Source organism: Lissotriton helveticus, chromosome 12, assembly GCF_964261635.1.
Source record: "Lissotriton helveticus chromosome 12, aLisHel1.1, whole genome shotgun sequence".
Classification (NCBI taxonomy): Eukaryota; Metazoa; Chordata; class Amphibia; order Caudata; family Salamandridae; genus Lissotriton; species Lissotriton helveticus.
In genome coordinates, this window is record NC_136073.1 from 889,857,332 (window position 1) to 889,870,229 (window position 12,898).

Genomic DNA, 12,898 nt, shown 5'->3' on the forward strand with positions numbered 1-12,898 from the left:
TTATCGCAGCATTAGATGAATTCCTCTTTTGACCCCTCCACACACACAAATATCTCTATGGCCTCTGAACATTTTGGCACTGACCGACTCCATCTGGTGGGGTAACAGCACGGAGATGTTACCCCATACAAATGCGATATGTGCTTTCTAAACATGTCGCTAATGGTTGCTGTGTTCTCCTGAGTCATTGTCTGAGAAGATCATGATGCAGCTGTTTTTGCAACCTTGATGAGCACCTCAGTATCGCCTTTCATAATCTGTCCGCACACAACCTTTTTTAAAGGCAGTTGCTTGGAGAGTAGCATGCAAATACTCTGCTGTTTCTCATTCAGCCTGAGCAGTGCTTTCTGGGACAGAAGCAGAGGCAGTTTGTTAAGGGTTGGATGAACAATCTTTTTTGAGAGGGTAATTATTTTAACATTACAAGAGCTGCTTTGAGCCTGTCAATCTTTCCAATTCTCCCCCTTGCCTTCTATTGGTGACAGAAAGTGAGTCCTCTGCAGACACAAGCTCTTTGTAGTGCAATGACTACATTTCATAAGTCATAAATAACAGCTATAATCAACCATTGAGGGGCAAATGTGAGTTGATTATTATGTGAATAGCACAACAAACTTTGGCTGGGGGAAGATATTTTATACCTTATCTCTAAATATTGGAACAGCTTTGTGTGAGGACTAGCAAGACCTAAAAAGATGCAAGGTTGTGTTTATCAGTTTTACATAACGAAGGTGGACAAGGGCACACTGCTATACATTTTTCTAGGCTCAAACAGTCATTTTAAAACTTTCAAAATAACATATCATTAAATCAGGCAGTTCACATGAAATGTTAGTTAAAAATGACACCGACAGACATCTTATAGAGAACACCAATCCCATGCTGTGGCAGTGATGTCCGCAAAGAACATTGTCCCTGCGATGCCACAAGGAAAAGCGCCGCAGTGAAAATTTACTTTGTGGTCATCACTGCCACAGCACGGGATTGGTGTCCTCTATAAGATGTGTGTGTGTGTCAAGTCAATAGTTTATTGTATATGATTACTTAAAATCATTACAAGTTAAAATATTTAGACATACACGATGGTTGAAAAAACCTCCAACTAAATACCACTCAATAGCAACGAGCTATGCAATTTTTAAAATCCGAACAACATTAATGATGCGCATAAAATGTTAACTAAGAATTTGAACAATCTGCGCACTTCTATTGTTCAGATTTTTCAAGGAACTCAGGCGACTGAATTTGTTCAAAAAATGAATCAACTATGTCCTGTTAGGATAAAATGTGCCTATAAAAAGATGCAGCGCTTTACATAAAAATTTAAGCAAACTACAAAATGTTCTATTATTCAAGTTATCCATGTTTGGTTAGGCTTTTAGTCCACTTGTTACATGGGCTTGTGAAGTGCTACCATGCTTGAACTAAACCCATGCCGACCTTATTCATGCTTTTTTAGTTTCCTCTAAATCGGCTTGCCGAAAAACTTTCCTTAATTTTGCCAGATATTTTACGCCCCGGCAGGCCAAGATTATAGAGGACCCTATCAACCAACGTATCACAGCTTGCCTGCCTGCATGTCCAAATGTTCAATTCATTAAAAATGGGTTTTAAAAGCAGCCTCCTCAAGTCCTTTACTGCAGGGCATGCACATAGCAGGTGAGTTAGTGTTTCATTACAAAAACCACAAAGGCGACAGTGGGCTACTTTTTGGTTGCTTTTCCAGGATGGCTGTAGGTCTTTCGAATCGTGCATGCCCAACCGGTAATCTGTAAAGCTCTTTTTTTAACTCAGCGCTGAAATGGTTTACTAAGTAAGCCTGAGGCTTTATTGATGTTTAAGAGTTAATCACAGTCCACCCAATGCCGACTGTTGGAAGTTGTATTTTATCTTCCAAGAAAGACTTCTTCTTTGTTACGTTATTTACTGATTTACCGAAATCTGCCAGGTCTGCCATACTGTCCCATGTCATTTGTATGTCGAGCTCCGCCAATGATTTTCTCAGATGGGCTCCCCATGAATTCGGAATGTCTTGATCCATCTGGTTTGTAATTTTTTTCCAGCATAGTCTATTCAATGACCCCAGCTCAGATGAGCAAAATTTATGGCATAAATTCACGAAGCGGCTCATGCCCCGGAATTTCTGATTCTGAAGGCCGAATTCCAACCAAACCTGAGCTGGGGAGGCAGACTTTGGTAGGTTGAAGAGAGCCTTGTGAACCTTTGTTTAACAGTCCAGCCTCTTTACTGCACCAAACGACAAGGGCATACGACAATGTGAGAAGAATTTGTGCTGCCATCACTTTTAAAAGATGGGTATGGTTCGGGCAGCCACATTTTTTATACAGTAGTCTATATGCAAAGATTAAGGATTGCGTTTTTGCTTTTAAGTCCCTTTTGTGTTCCTTATATGTTGAACCCCTCCCCAGTTTTAAGCCGAGATATTTGTCGGATGCTTGCTCTTTTACGATTGTCCCTTTTACAAACCATTTGAACTTGGTTTTTTTAGGGTCCACTAGGCGTACTACCTTAGTTTTCTCTTTATTTAGTTTCAAATTTTCTTGGTCCAAATAAGTTACTAAGTTATTGATCGCTCTTTGTAATCCGATAGAGCTTTGGCTCTGTTTGTGTATTTTTAGCATATTTAAATAACATTTCATGTGAACTGCCTGATTTTGCTACTAGACAGCTCCCTCTATCTTCGGCCGTTATATTTTCTTTGGCGGCTGAAACCCTGTTATTTCAGGGACACAGTAACCTCTCTCTTTTCTTTATATCTTTTTTCTTTTTACAGGTTGGACCCTGAACCACATAGACAGTAGGTTGCTCTTAAGGGGTACCATTATTGTGTGTGGGAGTTCATTATATGTGTTGATGTCCTGACGAAGCGCCACAGATCCTTCAGACAAATGTATAGGTGTGAAACATGTCGACAAATCACTGAGTGAGAGACCAAGTGAGGCCCCACCACATGACTATAGGGTATCTTCCCCACATAGTTGTCACACAACTGACTACCAGGGTTCCTTTTAGACCTTCAAGGTAGCATTAGCCTTTTATAGGTTTTTATCTCTGACAGTGTGGTCTCCTTATTAAAGGATAGTTTGGGACCACCCCTATCAGTTTTAACCCACATTACACTACTCCATCACACCAGTCACTTCACTTGCATGCATCATACAGCATCTCTAAAAATTATCTCTGCCAAAGTGACCCTTTGTGGGACCCGTAGGTAATTGCAGCGTCGGCCCGACGGGGAGCAACGCCCAATGTTGAAGCATGACATCCCTTTGGGGATGTGTGAGGGCAACATGAGACAGTCCTGTTAACTTTTCTCATGATATAGGTCCGATAATACCTGTTAGACACACCTTTTCTTTTTCTCAGAAACAGAATGCCCCCTTTTTTGATTAACAGGAAGTAAAAAACAACATTTGATGAATGCCAGACGTACACATTACGAAATAATCCTTCCTGCTTCTCCCACCATATCAGAAAATGTGTGAGTTTTGAATGTTACACATTATTGCCTTTTCCTTCCCATCAAGGATGAATACTGAAACATTGTGCTCATTTATTGTTCATAGATGGCTCATGTTTAGGAGATTATGTAATGTTGCATACTCTGTGTGTACCACTGAAAGAGTAATGGAAGCCTCTGCTCTGGCAAATGTACAAGTTGCTGAATTGATGGCTCTTACAAGTGCATGTTGTTGAACAAAAGATGCCAAGGTGACAATTGATGTTGAATCTCCTTATGGGTTTAGTGAGGGCATGCTAATTGGCAGCTTTGGTCACAGAGAGGGTTTATGACATGAGCTGGTACTCCAATACACAATAGCCCTAAGTGCTTGATCTGTTGTGAGCTCTGCAAATGCTATCATAGATAATTGTTGTGAAATGCGTAGCACATCGAAGAGGATCAGGCAAAGTGCCAACAGGAAACCATTTTGCAGTTGCAGTGGCCAAGTGTTTCCGCACTGAATGCCTATGCTGAGTATTCCATTTTATTTGCAGCAGTGACTGTCCCCAGTGGGCCTGCACATACAATGGGAGTGGTCAGGATCATTGAGGAAGATGCAGGGCAGGAGGAGAAGCAGGAATGGGAGCAAAGAGGTTGCAAGAAAAATTAAGAAGTGGTATGGGTAGATTCAGAAAGAAGAGTTGTGTTGCCGAACTATTTGGGCCATGGGCCCCAGTGCCTAATTTATAGCCGGTGGTTTACGGTGCTCAGCACCAGCACTTGATCATCAACACCAGCGCTTGAGCACCAGTTAAAGACACATTCATTTTTGGTAGGCACAGGAGGATTAAACGATTCGCCCAGAATCATAGGATGTTGAGCCAATGCCAATACTCGAACCTGGTTCCCCAGCTCTGAGGTCCGCAGGTCTGGTCATTACGCTACACCCTCTCCACACTTGTAGGGTTTCCTGGTTCTGTATTAAGCAGCACTAAGAGAAGAAATGGACAAGTGAAAGCACCGGTACTTATTTTATGTACAAATGCACCACTGATAGGCGCACCCTTTCAGGTACAGATACAATGACAGCTAGTTTTAAAACAATATGGTGGGATAAACCCTTGGAAAAATGCGCACAGAATTTTGTTTGTGAAAGGAACAATGTGAGAAATGTAACTGTGTTTTCAATGAGTCATTCATCTTTAGCTTATAGACCATGTTTGAGATTACAGTGTGACTTCATCGAAATACCATGCTGCGAAGGATACAGATAAGTATTGACAGTGATCTTCATGTTCTGGAGATGGTTGGAGTGGGTGCACTCGCAGGGCACTCCAGCGCCGCACGGCCACCAGCTGTGCCGGTGACCTCTCCCTTCGCTGCTGCTCAGCCTCGCTCAGACCTCCGCCCAGCTGACCCGCCTCCCCCTGCGGCGTGCTCTGCTGCTAGGCAACGCTCGCACTCTGTGAGCGCTCTCCCCCTCTATATCTCGGCTCCGCCGGATCAGGTAGCACCCTGCTGCCCGGTTTCTCTTTCAGCACTATTGTCTAGTGTAGTTAAGTATCTGTGTATTGTGACTTGTGACTGCTGCTTTTTGCACGTTTCTCTTGTGCTTGTTCCCCCTGTGCCCTCCCCGCCCGCTTCCCGCCGCCGTTCTCGCGGCCACGCCCTCTTCCTTTCTGTGCCCTCCCCGCTCCCGCCTCCCAGCTGCCCCTCCCTCCCACAGGTGCATATATAGTGACCGCGCGGCGCTGACCTGCGTGACCTGCTCGCAGGGCACTCCAGCGCCGCACGGCCACCAGCTGTGCCGGTGACCTCTCCCTTCGCTGCTGCTCAGCCTCGCTCAGACCTCCGCCCAGCTGACCCGCCTCCCCCTGCGGCGTGCTCTGCTGCTAGGCAACGCTCGCACTCTGTGAGCGCTCTCCCCCTCTGTCTCGGCTCCGCCGGATCAGGTAGCACCCTGCTGCCCGGTTTCTCTTTCAGCGCTATTGTCTAGTGTAGTTAAGTATCTGTGTATTGTGACTTGTGACTGCTGCTTTTTGCACGTTTCTCTTGTGCTTGTTCCCCCTGTGCCCTCCCCGCCGCCGTTCTCGCGGCCACGCCCTCTTCCTTTCTGTGCGCTCCCGCCTCCCAGCTGCCCCTCCCTCGCTCCGCCCCCTCCCACTCTCCACTTATGGCAGAGTGGATAACGCGCAGCGGTCACGCGCAGCGGGCGCGCCGATTGAGCGCCGAAGGCGCGCCAAAGGTAAGCCCGTCTGCGCCCGTCCGCGCCTGGACCCCGCAGACCCCACCCGCCGGACGTACGACGCCGCCACCCTCAACGCACTCAACGCCGGACGACTCCCAGGATGCTACCGAGCCACCCCGAGACGCACCCACGGACCCTTCAGCTGCAACGTCTGCAATTTCACCTGCATCCGGACCATCAATTCTCCTGCACCAACCATGACCAAGACGAGCAACAGCAGCAGCCACCTGAAATGCATCCTGCTCAACACCCGCTCCGTCCACAGACACGCCGTCGAGCTCTGGAACCTGCTCGACACAACTTCACCAGACGTCGCCTTCCTCACGGAAACCTGGATGAACGCCTCTTCAGCACCCGACATCGCCATCCCAGACGGCTACAAGATCATCCGTTGGGACCGTATCAACCAGACCGGAGGAGGCATCGCCATCATCCACAAGAACACGATCCGCATCACGACCAACAACGACGACTCCCTCGCACCCACCGAACACCTGCACTTCCAGGTCCACATCAACCCCAAGACCACCCTCAGAGGCACCCTCATCTACAGACCCCCGGGACCACGCACACAATTCAGCGAGGACATCGCCGACTTCATCAGCCCACACGCCCTCCTCTCCGCCGACTACATCCTCCTCGGGGACCTCAACTTCCACCTGGAGAACAACAACGACCGCAACACCACCACCCTGCTGGACAACCTCGCTAACCTCGGACTCTAGCAACTGGTGACCACCCCCACTCACTACGCCGGACACACACTCGACCCCGTCTTCTCATCCAGCAAGGACATCACCTTCAGCCACGCCACTGGACTACACTGGACGGACCACAGCTGCGTCCATTTCAGCTTCAAAAGGACCACGATCCACCACCAACAACAACAGGTCCCACGCAGAAGCTGGAACAAGATCACAGCCGACCAGCTCACGTCTTCCCTGAGCAAGAACCCACCCACCAGCGCAACGAACCCCAGCCAAGCGGCCACCAACCTCACCAAGTGGATCAGCAATTGCGCAGACGACCTCGCCCCCCTGAGGACCCCGCCCAGCAGACCCGGCAGCAAGAAAGCCCCATGGTTCACCGACGAACTCAAGAGCTCCAAGAAGAACTGCAGAGACCTCGAGAGAACCTGGCGCAGAGACCCAACACCGGACAACATGACTGCCCTCAAGCTCGCCACCCGAAAACACCACCAACTCATCCGTGCCACCAAGAAAACTGCTTTCAAGGAACAACTGGACTACAACGCACACAACAGCAAGGAACTCTTCAACATCGTTAAAGAGCTCTCCAACCCCAACGCCGGAAACAACGACATCACCCCTTCGCAAGACCTCTGCAACTCCCTCGCCACCTACTTCCACAACAAGATCGCGGACATACACAACAGCTTCAGCACCCAACCAACGCACGCCATGACCGAACCACCACCACCCTCCGCGCCTGGACCCCGATCAGCACCGAAGACACCGTCCGCACGATGAACTCCATCCACTCCGGATCTCCGACCGACCCCTGCCCCCACCACGTCTTCAACAAGGCCGACGCTGTCATCGCACCCCACCTGCGGGACATCATCAACACCTCCTTCGACACCGCTACCTTCCCGGAGAGCTGGAAGCACGCCGAACTCAGCGCTCTTCTCAAGAAGCCATCAGCCGACCCCACCGACCTCAAGAACTACCGCTCCATCTCGCTGCTCCCGTTCCCTGCAAAAGTCATCGAGAAGACCGTCAACAAGCAGCTGGCCGCCTTCCTCGAGACTAACGGATCCCTCGACCTCTCGCAGTCCGGCTTCCGGACCAACCACAGCACCGAGACCGCCCTGATCGCAGCCACCGATGACATCCGAGCACTGCTCGACAACGGAGAAACAGCGGCCCTCATCCTCCTGGACCTCTCCGCGGCATTCGACACTGTCTGCCACCGTACACTAGTACAGCGTCTCAGCAACGTCGGAATCCAGGAGAAGGCACTGGAGTGGATCACCTCCTTCCTCGCCGGAAGGACACAGAGAGTCCGCCTCCCACCATTCAGATCTGAAGTAATCTGCGGCGTTCCCCAAGGCTCCTCGCTCAGCCCTACCCTCTTTAACGTCTACATGAGCCCCCTCGCAGCCATCGCACGCCAGCACAACCTCAACATCATCTCCTACGCCGATGACACCCAGCTGATCCTCTCCCTCACCAACGACCCAGCCACCGCCAGAGCCAACCTTCACGAAGGGATGAAAGAGGTAGCCGAATGGATGAAGAACAGCCGCCTGAAACTGAACTCGGACAAGACGGAAGTCCTCATCCTGGGATCCTCACCCTCCGCCTGGGACGACTCCTGGTGGCCCCCCCGCCCTGGGCAGCGCACCCAAACCAACAGACCACGCACGCAACCTGGGATTCATCCTGGACTCCTCCCTCTCCATAAGCAGACAAATCAACGCCGTCGCCTCGTCGTGCTTCAACATCCTGCGCATGCTACGTAAGATCTTCCGGTGGATCCCCACCGAGACCAGGAAGACGGTCACCCAGGCCCTCGTCACCAGCCGCCTGGACTACGGCAACTCCCTCTACGCCGGAACCACCGCCAAACTCCAGAAGAGACTCCAGCGGATCCAGAACGCCTCAGCGCGACTCATCCTGGACATCCCCCGTCGCAGCCACATCTCCGGACACCTGAGAGACCTGCACTGGCTCCCGGTCAACAAGAGAATCACCTTCCGTCTCCTCACCCACGCACACAAAGCCCTACACAACCAAGGCCCAGGGTACCTCAACAGTCGCCTCAACTTCTACGCTCCCAAACGCCAGCTCCGATCGACCGGCCACGCCCTCGCTGCCGTCCCCCGCATCCGAAGAGCCACCACAGGGGGACGGTCCTTCTCCTACCTCGCCGCCAAGACATGGAACTCCCTCCCGACCCACCTCCGCCTGACCCAGGACCACCTCACCTTCAGGAAGCAACTCAAGACCTGGCTGTTCGAGCAGTAGCGGACCCCCCTCCCCTAGCGCCTTGAGACCCTCTGGGTGAGTAGTGCGCTATATAAATGCTTTGATTGATTGATTGATTATGACTGCAGCAAAACTGTTGTTCAAAGAACTAATACTGTAGTACTGGGTGCCGATGTACATAGACAGGGAGGAAATTTCAAGAACAAAAACATGAAACTAATATGTGAGTCTGTAGGCATCACTCAGAGACTGCAGTGTACTTATTACCCTCCATCTTCAGGCATCATAGATCGTTTGAATAGGGCCATAAGGAACAAGCTGGCTAAAATGTGCGCATCCACCTCTTTGAAATGACCTGATGCCCTAACTCTGGTACTAATGAACATCTGTTGCACACTTAACAAACAGACTTGCCTTTCCCCTCATGAGATCCTAAGGGGATGGTCGATAAGGATTCCTGGTATGCCCTCAACTGTGTTGCTGTCAATACCCGATGATTTGATCATGGACTATTGCAAAAGACTGTCCCTGACGTTGAACGCTCTATATCTCATGCCCAGCAAGCAAGCCCAGTACCTTCAGCTGCTGCCTGTCACCGTCTAGAACCTAGAGACCTGGTCCTAGTGAAGAACCACATCCAGAAAAGCTGTTTCCAACCCTGCTGGAAGGAGTGCTACCAGGTCTTATTGGAAACGAACACTGCTGTGAAATGTGAATAACTGCAATCTTGGATTCAGGCATCTCATAATAAAAATGTTAACCCACCAGAAGAGGGTGGCAAGGACCCGGAGACCCCAAAGGTGAGCTACCCCAGTCAGTGATCACTGCCAGAATTGTCAAGCTAGGAGGGTAGGCGAGTCACAAGAAGCAAACAGAAGGGGGAAGGGTAACAATCCAACGAAGGAAACTGTGAGAGGAGTCAAGGGCAGAAGATACTGCTGATCATCATGGCGTCCGCATTCGCTCCTGTCATTGCTAACTTTAATTTGAGCATTTAAAAAATGATAGGTCCATTATAGTAATGCTTCAAAAGGTGAAAGAAAATTATGAAAAAGAAATGTGTTGCCATTGGCAAAATGAGAATTGGAAAAATATATGTGCATCTGAGCCAAACTTTCTACTCGATTATGAATGTGTCCACATGTTGGGTGTGCACTCACATGCCAGCCTCATTGGCTGAAATAGTTACATATAGATAAAGATCACTTTCTTATGGATACTTCTAACTGCAGATTCTTCACCCTTTAAATAACCCCATTGGATCCGGAGACGTTTTTCAGGAGTTTTCTCATGTATCAGTAGGTGACATTGTGCGGCTCTTGGGACACATACATAGTCACCACGTCTGCACGCTGACATCAGTTCCTTTCTTTCTGCACCATCCAATGTGGATCCAGAGCTCGCTCTGGATTCGATCAGGCCTCGGACTTTACTTTTTCAAAGTGTTTCTAGTATGCAAACAACATGTCACCCCCTAAGACAGGAGTTCAAGTCCTGCAAGGATGACCACCTGCAAATGTCAGTGACAGACCAACACAAGGTCTGTCTCTGGAGTTTGGGCTCCTCTAATGACTCAGTGCCATGCAACAAACAGGCTCAGATGAATCTGAAGGCCATCTGGAACTACAAGGCCAAGCTCTACGTCACAGAACATCACCAAAGGCACAGATGCGTTCTTATTGCTGAGACTGATCCTGTGAGCACTGTTCTTCTAATGGAAGTCATCTGGTAAGTCTAAGAAGCATAAGAAGTTGAAGCACGGCTCCCCTCGTCCCATCACAAAGAGTCACATAGCACCCAGGATACCTCCAACCCACAATCTCGTCTCTCACTTCAAAACGATACTGACTTTGGTCCCGATTTAGTCTGGGTTTATTGGTGACACTGCAGCAGGTCCAGGCCTTCAGAGAGGCCATTGTGTGAATTTTCTGAACCCTTCTGGATCCCTCTGGAATATGCCTTCAGGTCCTATGGACCCGCGGGGCCTCAGTCAATCTGCTGCCGTTGGAACCTTCTCTGACGGGACTGTGCCCCTTGACTCAGATCCTGGGCCAGTCTCAATTTGGGGCCGATACCTACTCCTTGGCCTCATAGGGTACCAAGATCAACGCCGCATCCTCAAGCCTCAACACCAGCACTAGTGCTGTAGGAGGAGCCAATAGTCCTTTTAGACTCGGAAGGAAATCAACTCTGACCTCCGCCGAAGTGGCACCCATCTCGACCCCTAGCATATTCGGATTCTGAGAGAAGTCCTCTACATTACAACATTCCTTACCCCCATGATGGTGATAGTTCACAGGTTTATAATGAAGAAAATCTATGTTTTGACCTTCCAGATGCCAGTGGCCTTAATACCTTCGCGGACACTGGCCTACATTCACCCATTCCTGGGACAGCCACAGAAGAGTTGGCCTCACTCACAGTGGTCATCAGGAGAGTAGCAGATGTCCTCGACCTACAACTGCCCTCCACTGAGATTATGACAAATGTTCTCATAGACATCCTGCAGCCAGGGCAGGCCTCACTGGAAACTCTTCTACCTGTTAAGTAGTCTCTCACTGATACACTGCACCTAGTGAAGCAAGGCTCTTGCCCAGCAGTTAACAGGCAAATAGAGAGGAGACACAAACCTGCTGGGGTAAACCATGTGTCTTTCTCCTGCTGCATCCCACATAGAGGGTCTGGTAGTCCAGGCCTCTACCAGCACCCTGGCCAGATAGAGAGTCAAAACTCATGGAGACATTCGCAAAAGCTATGTTCTCTTACATCCAGTCAACTCCATCTGCGTTCTGGGTTGCTATTCACATGCATTGTGGGATATGGTAGTGGAGATCTTGCCATCATTCCCGGAGGACATGAGAACTAACAACCAGCAGAAAGCACACGATGGGTAAGATGCAGCAAAATATGTCATTTACGTGGGCCTGGACACTACTGACTGCCTGAGCAGAGCAGTTGAGATCAGTGTGGTGCTTCAGCACCATGCCTTGATTCACTCCACAGAGTTCTTGAGTGACATACAACAATCCCTGACGAACATGCCATTAGATATCACACATCTCTTCAGAGAAAAGGAGGACTCAGTGTTGGATCACCTCAAAGAGAGCAAGGCCACAGTGCGTACCTTGACTTGCCCTGCCTATGTGGCATTTCCCGCAACAATTTTGCCCCTTTCAAGGATTCAGAAGAAGGTACTGGTAGATCATCAGACCTTGCCTTAGAAACAGCAGACCTTATAGGCCTTTCAAGACAAACATGGGGGATCCAGCTGTCAGGGTCCAGGCATCCAGAAATAAGGAAATACCAAGTACTCCACCCCTCCTTCCGCAGCCACAGCAAAACCACTTTAAGTTGTCCTCAACGGTGCTCAGTTGGCCAGATGGAGGTCGGATCACCCTCTAACTCCATGTGTGGCAGAGCATCATATGGGACAGATGGGTGCTCCAAATCGTTCAAACTGGATTCGGGCTCCCTTTCTTCTCTACCCTTCCAAAATTGCCCCTACACTACAATGATTTCTAGAGGACTACATGCAGATCCTGCAAGGAGAGGTTCAGGCACTCTTGGACAAGTGAGCCATCGAGAAGGTGCTGGCATCAGAAGTTGCGACTCCTGTTGCTTCCTGGTGTCAAAGAAGGAAAGAGGCCTTCATCCTGTCCTTATTCTTTACCTTCTGAATTTCTTCCTCAAGAAGGGCAAGTTCAAAATTCTCACCTAGGCCCATAGTTTGTACTCTGGATCCAGGTGACTGGATAGTGACATTGGACCTGCAGGGTTCCTATTTTCCCATCCCTGTCCTGCAGTTTCAGGAAGGCCACAAGCACTTTTAGTTCTTGGTGTTCCCCTTTGGCCTCACCAGTGCATATCAAGTGCTCAGAAACTGATGGCGGTGGTTGCTGCCAATATTTGGAGGTTCAGAATACCATTCTTTCCATACCCCAATGACTGGTTGCTGAAAGTGGGCTTACTGCAGACAGTCATGAACCACCTCCAGATGGTGGCCAACCTGTTGACATTTCTGGGGTTTTCCATCAACATGCCAAATTCACTTGACACCTTCACTGAAGTTCCCCTTCTTTGGAGCCTTCCTGGACACAGTGTTCATTTGAGCCCCCTCCTCAGCGAGTCCAGTACATTCAAGCCATGATTTAGATATTTCAACCATTGACATGCATGTCAGTGAGAGAGACTGAGGCTTCAAGACTTCCTGCTTTCACCTTGTGGACCGTGCCAGGT

At 49.4% G+C, this 12,898-nt stretch overlaps 1 long non-coding RNA gene across 2 annotated transcripts in view; it reads left to right on the forward strand.

The window, feature by feature from the left end:
• LOC144798727 (uncharacterized) overlaps positions 1 to 12,898 on the forward strand; it is a 381,952-nt gene that overhangs the window by 1,631 nt on the left and 367,423 nt on the right. For both annotated transcript variants that reach the window (XR_013603628.1, XR_013603627.1), the window contains exon 2: positions 1,506 to 1,659. This is a non-coding gene — a long non-coding RNA (uncharacterized LOC144798727). The remainder of the gene's footprint in view (positions 1 to 1,505; positions 1,660 to 12,898) is intronic.